This window comes from Budorcas taxicolor, chromosome 8 (genome assembly GCF_023091745.1).
Source record: "Budorcas taxicolor isolate Tak-1 chromosome 8, Takin1.1, whole genome shotgun sequence".
Taxonomy (NCBI): Eukaryota; Metazoa; Chordata; class Mammalia; order Artiodactyla; family Bovidae; genus Budorcas; species Budorcas taxicolor.
This window is the reverse complement of record NC_068917.1, coordinates 81,981,716-81,991,125: the sequence shown is the minus strand read 5'-3', so window position 1 is coordinate 81,991,125 and position 9,410 is coordinate 81,981,716.

Genomic DNA, 9,410 nt, shown 5'->3' with positions numbered 1-9,410 from the left:
GACTAATTAATATTTTCTATCACTTATTTAACCATAACTTAGTGGTCATTCTTGCTTGTTCGTTTCTTTATCTTATAATCCTTATAATCAAAATGATTATAAGGATGATAATCACTTTGATCACAAGAGAATTTTAGACTAGTTGAGAGAGGATTCTAATGGATTCTAGGGTACAAAATGAACCAAGCCAGGTCCCTGTCCTTAGAGGGGACAGCTGGGTGCAGACAGGTGCAGCCAGTGTGAATGCCATCACTGAAGTTTTCCTTATTTGGATGGATCATGAGATGCTGCCTGGAAATGAAGCCTCATCTCTAAAAAGTCAATGGACATTTTCCAAATATTTGAGGACCCAGGAAGGAGAGGCACCACAGTTATAAGGAACAGGAGCAGCAAACTTCAGTCCTTACAATGATGTTGGCTATGTTCTTTTGAATTAAACTTGTTTGTATCTCAATCAGTCCATCAGTTATTATACCACATCTCACATCTAACTGCTTATCCTTTTATTGATCCTCTTTCAAAAAGAGTAATTGATTCAATTCTTCCAGTGTTGAATCCACTCTATTTGACAAATTGGTTACAAGGTTCTAAACACTTGGCAAGTGCCGTGGTCATCGGCACTCATTCCACAAGGCTATGTTGATGACCACGTGCCAAGCGTTGAGCCAGGTGCTGATGCAGACTCAAAGATCAAGATGGGGTGCCAAGGATGCAAGGGGCTGGCTCAGTGAAGACAGGAGAGATCAGCAATCACCCACTAAAAAAAGCCCCAAATGAGGCTAATCTCAGCTGTTATTGTATTGGTTTAATTACTGGAAATTCTTTGAAGACAGGAACATGTCTGAAAGTACCTGGGAGTCACTCTGATGTTCCTCATGCTCCCCACTCCCCAGTATCTACCACCAGGTCCTTCCTGTTTTACTCATAAATATTTTTCAAATCCGTCCATTTCTTTCCATCTTTATCAGCACCTCTGAAACAGAGTAGGACCTATGGTCCTTCCTTCCAATTTCCTCTACTTGCCTTTGGTCCGGAGGAAAACTTTGGTCAAAGAATAAATTTAATCAGAGAAGTGAGAAAATGCAGAAGCAAAGGAAAACAGTCCAACAAGACCAAACCATAGTTGTTTAGTCATTAAAGTCAAGGACATTTGGTTCCTTCTCAAAGGCTATAGATAATATTCTAAGCCATATTCTGTGAGCTGTCTTATAGATACTGAAACCCCTACCAGATGGAAAAGGTTAAATACGTGATAACCAGACTGTAGCCATGGCATAAGCTATCACAATTCCAAGAACTGGCCTCAAAGAAATGGAAACAAACCAACCATGGAACCGAAGATTAACTGTACTCAGGACCATCAAGATGATGCTGGTCAGACCACCATCGACCAATTCAAGATGACTGTCGGAGCTGACTGCTACTTCTGCATGGCCTCGCTCTGTCTATATGCCCCTGCTGCTGCTGCTGCTGATGCTAAGATGCTTCAGTTGTGGCTGTGCGACCCCATAGATGGCAGCCCACCAGGCTCCCCCATCCCTGGGATTCTCCAGGCAACAACACTGGAGTGGGTTGCCATTTCCTTCTCCAGTGCATGAAAGTGAAAACTGAAAGTGAGGTCGCTCAGTCATGTCCGACTCTTAGCAACCGCATGGACTGCAGCCCACCAGGCTCCTCTGTCCATGGGATTTTCCAGGCAAGAGTGCTGGAGTGGGGTGCCATTGCCTTCTCCACTATGCCCCTGGACTCCCCTTTAAAAATTCTTGCCCACTGATTGTCAGTGGGGAATTGGCCATCAGACATGAGTCCTCTTCTCCCACCAGGTGCCAGCCTCTGAAATAAAGCAAAGTTTCCTTTCCTCCAACCTAGCTCCTCAGGTATTGGCTTCCCAGTAGTGAGCAGCCAGGCCCCAGCACTTCCATATTGCTAGTCACCATTTCTCTTTCTTCTGGATTATTGTGATTGCTTTCCTTGTATCATTTCTAATCCTTTTGTAATCCCCTCTAATCTATTGTCCACATGTCAGCCAGAGGAATCTTTGCCACATGTAAGCCTAATCACATTCAGTTCTCACACATGTTCAAAGTCATTCCCTGCCTTCTGACTATTTTTGGTAAAAAGACATGGCCTGTACCTTTGCACCTCCAATGGGAGCAGAGAACTTGAATCAAGCCTTTTAGAACTCTGTGTTCTCAGCAGTGAGGAATAAGCAAATATTATGTCATCTGATGTCATTTAATGGCTTAAATGCTTTGTCTGCCACAAATTCATACATCACATATCACTCATTGTTAGCATCTAGAGACTATTCCATATTGGCAGAGCTGTTTCTTTTATTGTCATAACATTCATGTTATTTCATAATTCTTGATGTTTCATATTTTTTAAAGCAGTCCCAATCCCATTTAAGATGTTTCTAATGTTGTATGTACACAAATTATACATAGACCTTAGTTTACTATTCTTCATCTTCAAAATTACAAAGGAAACAAAGAAGACCAAAATAAAGGAAAAGATAGTCCATGTTCATAAATTGGAAGGCAATATTATTAAGAAAATAATATTCCCAAATTGATACAGAACTTCAACACCATCCTTATCAAAATCCTAGTTGCCTTCTTTGCAGAAATTGAAAGCTAATTCTAAAATTTGTATGCTATTGCAAGGGCCCCACAATAGCCTAAACAATCTTAAAAATAACAAAGTTGGAGAAAGTGCACTCCCCAATTTCAAAATTTACTAAAGACAAGAGTAAAAAAGACAGGTTAATACTGGCATAAGAATATATAAATGAATGAATTGAATAGAATTGCAGTTCAGATTCACATTATGTTCAATGAATTTTCTACAAGAGTGCCAAGACAATTCAGTGGGGAAATCATTTCAACAAATGATGCTGAGACATCTGGATATCCATATGGAAAAAGAATGAAGTTGGGACTCTACCTCACATCATATACAAAAAGTAACTCAAAATGGATCATGGAATTACATATAAGAACTAAAATCATACAAAGAAAATGTATGAGTAAATCTGAATGACCTTGGTTCACATAGTGGTTTCTCAGATATGATACCAAAAGCCCAAATGAAAAATAAACCACAAAAACCAGATAAATTGAACTTCAGAAAAATTAAAAACTTTTTGTACTTCAAAGGATATCATTAAGGTCAAATTTTTTAAATGACCTGTAATCTATAGGATGAAGGAAAGTATTTGCAAAGCCTGTATCTATCTGATAAAGAATGTGTCTCTAGGACATATATAAAGAAATTTTACAACAGCTGGGAAAGATTGATGGCAGGAGGAGAAGAGGGTGACAGAGGATGAGTTGGCTGGATGGCATCACTGACTCAATGGACATGAGTTTGAGCAAACTCCAAGAGATAGTGAAGGACAGAAAAGCCTGGTGTGCTACAGTCCATGGGGTCACAAAGAGTCAGGCATGACTTAGTAACTGAACAACAACAAAGTAAAAAGTCAAATAACTCAATTGAAAAAATAAACAAAGAATATGAATAGATAGTTCTCCAATGAATATACCCAATTGGCCAATACTAGTCACTAGGTTAATGCAAATAAAAACAAACCACAATGAGGTTAAAATATAAAAGACAGACAATGACAAGTGCTTACAAGAATATGGAGAAATAGAAACCCTCCAACACTATTGACAGGAATATAACATGGTGCAGCCACTTTAGAAAACAATTTATAAGTTCCTCAAAAAGTTAAATATCAAGTTATCATATGGCCCAACAATTCCACTCCTAGGTTTATACCAAAAGAAATTAAAACATATGTTTACTGAAAAACTTGTACACACATGTTCATAGAAGCATTATTCATAATAACCAACAGGTGGCAGGGGGAAGGCCCATCAGTTGGTGAATGGATAAATAAATTGTGGAATATCCATACAAAGGAATATTCTCCAACCACAGAAAGGACAAAGTACAGATGTTACAACATGGATGAACTTTGAAAACATGCTAAGTGAAAGAAACCAGTCATATTAGTAAAAAGTGACACAGAATATGATCTCATTTCTATTAAGTATCCAGAATAGGCAAATCCATAGAGACATTCAGAAAGTATGGCAACTCATGGTTTCCAGGGGCTGAGGGGAAGAGGGGGAATAAGAGATGAATGCTAATGAGTATGGGTTTATTTTCGGATTTATGAAACGTTCTGAAATTAGTAGTTACAGTTGTGAAAGTCTGAAATATACTAAAGAAACAAATTGTAGTAGTAGTGTAGTTGCTCAGTTGTGTCTGATTCTTTGCAACCCCATGGAATGGAGCCCACCAGGCTCCTCTGTCCATGGGATTCTCCAGGCAAGAATACTGGAGTGGGTTGCCATTCAGTCAGGGACTGAATCTGGGTCTCCCACATTGCAGGGAGATTCTTTACCCACCTGAGCCAACAGGGAAGCCTAACAAATAGCATCCTTTGAAAGTGAAAGTCACTAAGTCATGTCCGACTGTTTGCAACCCCAAGGACTATACAGTCCATGGAATTCTCCAGGCCAGAATACTGGAGTGGGTAGCCTTTCCCTTCTTCAGGGGATCTTTCCAACCCAGGGATCAAACCCAGGTCTCCTGCATTGCAGGTGGATCTTTACCAGCTGAGCCACAAGGGAAGTGACTTTCACTTCATATATGTATTGGTTTGGACCTCCCTCGTGGCTATAGTCCATGGGGTCACCAACAATCGGACATGACTGAGCATCCTTTAAAAGGGTGAATTTTGTGGTATGTGAATTAAACCGGCTTTAAAACTCAGGAGGAGATGCAGCAGAGCTGGGTAAAAGAGAAGTGGAAGAGTATGTGTGAATGGACTTCTCTCCTGTGTGGTCAGAGCTCCTGGGGGTCTGGGAGACTGTATGGTGAATCCTTTCCAGTAATACCCTTGTCCCTGAGCTAGCTCAAATGGTCATCTGTCTCTTGTTCCCCAGCAATTGCTGACAAACACAGACATTGTTTCTGCCTTGATTCTAGCCAACCACCTGCAATCACATTGCTCCCCACCCCTAGGGGCTTTGGGGCTCAGGTTTTGGCCTGGTGAGGAAGCAGCCAAGTGTGTACATCATTCCAAACATGGACTGAACTTGTGAATATGGGAAACATTTGTGCAGGAGAGACATGATCGAGTCCAAAAGGATAGGATCATTTTTTATAACAATAAAGGACATTGTTATCTTTCTAAAGATTACAGTTTTCAGAAAGATAAATGCTCACTTGAAGGCTTTCCCATTTCTATTGGGTAAAAGCCAAATTGATGCTACAGATTCCCAGTCAGGTCCTAACATTAGTTATTTAGATGAATGTTTGTCTGATTTTCTGCTATGCATCAGGGCTCACTTGAATATGAATTTTGTTCATATCCATATTCAAGGAATATGATTATGAAACCTCTATTCGAAGATACACTGTGTGACTCAGGAGAAGATTCTTTTAAAAATAATTTTAAACGTTTGGCTTGCAGAAGTAACCTTCACCATCTGTAAAACAAATCTGAGAAAATTCCCCAGTGAGATCTTTTTATTGAGCTCGTTTAGTTTAGTGTGTCTTTTGTGTTTGGGAGAAAATTGGTTTTATGCTGAAGAAATCATTCAGCTCATTATGCCTTGATTGTGGGAGACAATGCCTAGTTTGCAGGACTGATCCTACTTAAGTATATGCAGTTTAATAACTATCAGAATATACAGCAGCAAGGAAAAAACCCATACCTCCATTTCCTTTTCTTCTTTTTAAAGAATTTTTTTGCCCATGCCACATGGCTTGCAGGATCTTAGTTTGACAACCAGGGACTAAACCCAGACATTCAGTAGTAAAAGCTCTGTGTTTAAACCACTGGACCACCAGGGAAGTCCCTATTTCTTTTCAATTATTCAAAATCTCACTAATATGAGCATGTGTCTCCATAGAGGCTATTTATGAATTCCCATTAGGGATTATTATTCCCACATGTAATACACAGGTTGGTTCTTTTCTGCTCACCTGTGTGTCTTTGGATGGCCCCTGTGCCTCCCACACCAGCCCCAAACCTTGTTTGTTGTCACTGTTTAGTCCTAAGTCATGTCCAACGTTTTTGTGACCCCATGGACTGTAACCTGCCAGGCTCCTCTGTCCATGGGATTTCGCAGGCAAGAATACTGAGGTGACTGTCTTTTTCTTCTCCATGGGATCTTTCCAACTCAGGGGTCAAACCCATGGCTACTGCATTTGCAGGTGAATTCTTTACCATTGAGTTACCTGGGAAGGACAACTTTGTTCACCTACTTTCAAAATTCAGGTGTCACCTGTTCTTACAATTCCCTCTTCCCACGCTGAGTCAGACACCTCTGAAATTCTTAAAACCTGTCTTTTGGTACTCATCATGCTGTATTGTAAATCATGAGAATGTGAGCTCCTTGAAGGCAAAAAGCATCCCTTTTTCTTCTCTGTGACCCCCAACAAAAAACATTTCCCAATACATTGAAGGTATTCCATTCATGATTGTTTAATGAATGGATGAATGCATGATTTAGCTTAAAGATTTTTCTGTCTGTCACTCCCCAAAAGGTTTATTATAGACTGTCCAGATGCAGGGAAGGAAAACCTTTCCTTTACTCTTCTAGGTTCTTTTGACTGGCCTATTAGCTAAATTGACATAGGACATATTAATAGGAGAAAAACCAACTTGATTACATAGATTCGGGAGTTCCACGAGAATATTAGGCTCAAGGACAAGTTGGGGCTTATATGCCATCTTGAGCTAGAGGATGGGACAGGGGTCTGGGGCTTCAAAGGGAAAGAAGGTCATTCACAGAACAAAAAGTAGAGCTGACGTTTGGTAATTAGATGTTCTCTCTGCATACAGACAGGTTTTTCAGATGACAATTATCTCTGGTAAGAGTACTTCCTCTTGAGCTAAGAAGGAGGCTCCCTATCTAAATGTGTAATAGGGAAGAACAAATCTGACCCCATATTAGATCTCTTTCTTCTACTTTAACCTTTGTATTCTATTGCTTTTGCTACAAGTTAATCACTAAAGGGATGCTGCTACGGCTTAATGTATACATAATGGCCCGTCTGTGTGAACCTGGCTCTCATGCCTGAGCTTAAGCTATAATAACTGTTTAGCTTATACGAAATATCCTGACCAGGCCCACCTGAGAACGGCTGCAGGCATGAAAAAATTAACACATCCCCTCTGAAGTCTGCCCAGAATCAGGAACTATTTGCAACAACTTATTGCCTTTTTTACTTTTCCTGCTTGAGTTTGGGTGAATTCTGGGAGTTGGTGATGGACAGGGAGGCCTGGCGTGCTGCGATTCGTGGGGTCACAAAGAGTCGGACACGACTGAGAGACTGAACTGAGCTGAACTGAACCCCTTCTTCGCTCTATGCATCCAACCTGGGCAAGATGGTTCTTTGGGACATTAGACCACCATCTTCTCTGTCTGCAGGCTTTCTGAGTAAAGTCACTATTCCTTGTCCTAACGTCTAACTTCCTAATTGCTTGACCTCTCCTATAGGGAGCAATATGAACTTGGACTCGGTAACTTTTAAGTCATTAAGAGAGAGGTAAAAGTGTTTCTTGAGTTCTCTAGGTCAAGATTGCCTTCAGCCCAAAATAATCCACATGCCAATTCAGTGCCATATTTAGGGATAATGTATTCTGCTCCCCCTCTTAGATGATCCATTTTTGCTAGTTGTTGTGTGCCCTCTGTGTACAGTGAAATCAGATCATATGATCTCCATAATGAAGAATAGTGATTCCCAAAGAACAATGCATGTTCTGAAGTTGATCCATCACAGATCATTTGTTCATCATCTGCAAAATGGGAAAAATAAGGACATGAGTTCTCATGGAGGAAAAATGACAGTTTTTTTCTGAGATAAATATCATCCTGAGATAAATAATCATCTCTGGTATTAAAATATTTTTCTTTAATGAACTGGTAAAGTAAACAGAAGGTGAGACCCACGCATACACACACAATATAGGTGAGCTATACACACAATATCAATTCAGTTCAGTTGCTCAGTCGTGTCCAACTCTTTGCAGCCCTATGGATTGCAGTACGCCCAGCCTCCCTGTCCATCACCACCAACTCCTGGAGTTTACCCAAACTCAACCATCGAGTCTGTGGTGCCATCCAACTATCTCAACCTCTGTTGTCCCCTTCTCCTCCAACCTTCAATCTTGCTCAGCATCAGGATCTTTTCAAATGAGTCAGCTCTTCACATCAGGTGGCCAAAGCATTGGAGTTTCAGCTTCAGCATCAGTCCCTCCAATGAACATTCAGGACTGATCTCCTTTAGGATGGACTGGTTGGATCTCCTTGCAGTCCAAGGGACTCTAACGAGTCTTCTCTAACACCACAGTTCAAAAGCATCAGTTCTTCGGTGCTCATTTTCTTTATAGTCCAACTCTCACATGCATACATGACTACTGGAAAAATCATAACCTTGACTAGATGGACCTTGGTTGCCAAAGTAATGTCTTTACTTTTTAATATGCTATCTAGGTTGGTCATAACTTTGCTTCCAAGGAGTAAGCGTCTTTTAATTTCATGGCTGCTGTCACCATCTGCAGTGATTTTGGAGCCCCCCAAAATAAAGTCAGCCACTGTTTCCACTGTTTCCCCATCTATTTCCCATGAAGTGATGGCACCAGATGCCATGATCTTCGTTTTCTGAATGTTGAGGTTTAAGCCAACTTTTTCACTCTCCTCTTTCACTTTCATCAAGAGGCTCTTTAGTCCTTCTTCAGTTTCTACCATAAGGGTGGTGTCATCTGCATATCTGAGGTTATTGATATTTCTCCCTGCAATCTTGATTCCAGCTTGTGCTTCTTCCAGCCCAGCATTTCTCATGATGTACTCTGCATAGGAGTTAAATAAGCAGGGTGATAATATACAGCCTTGACGTACTCCTTTTCCTATTTGGAACCAGTCTGTTCTTCCATGTCCAGTTCTAACTGTTGCTTCCTGGCCTGCATACAGATTTCTCAAGAGGCAGGTCAGGTGGTCTGGTATTCCCATCTCTTTCAGAATTTCCCACAGTTTATTGTGATCCACACAGTCAAAGGCTTTGGCATAGTCAATAAAGCAGAAGTAGATGTTTTTCGGGAACTCTCTTGCTTTTTCCATGATCCAGCGGATGTTGGCAATTTGATCTCTGATTCCCCTGCATTTTCTAAAACCAGCTTGAACATCTGGAAGTTCATGGTTCACATGTTGTTGAAGACTGGCTTGGAGAATTTTAAAGATTACTTTACTAGCATGTGAGATGACTGCAATTGTGTGGTAGTTTGAGCATTCTTTGACATTGCCTTTATAGGGATTGGAATGAAAACTGACCTTTTCCAGCCCTGTGGCCGCTGCTGAGTTTTCCAAATTTGCTGGTGTATTGAGTGC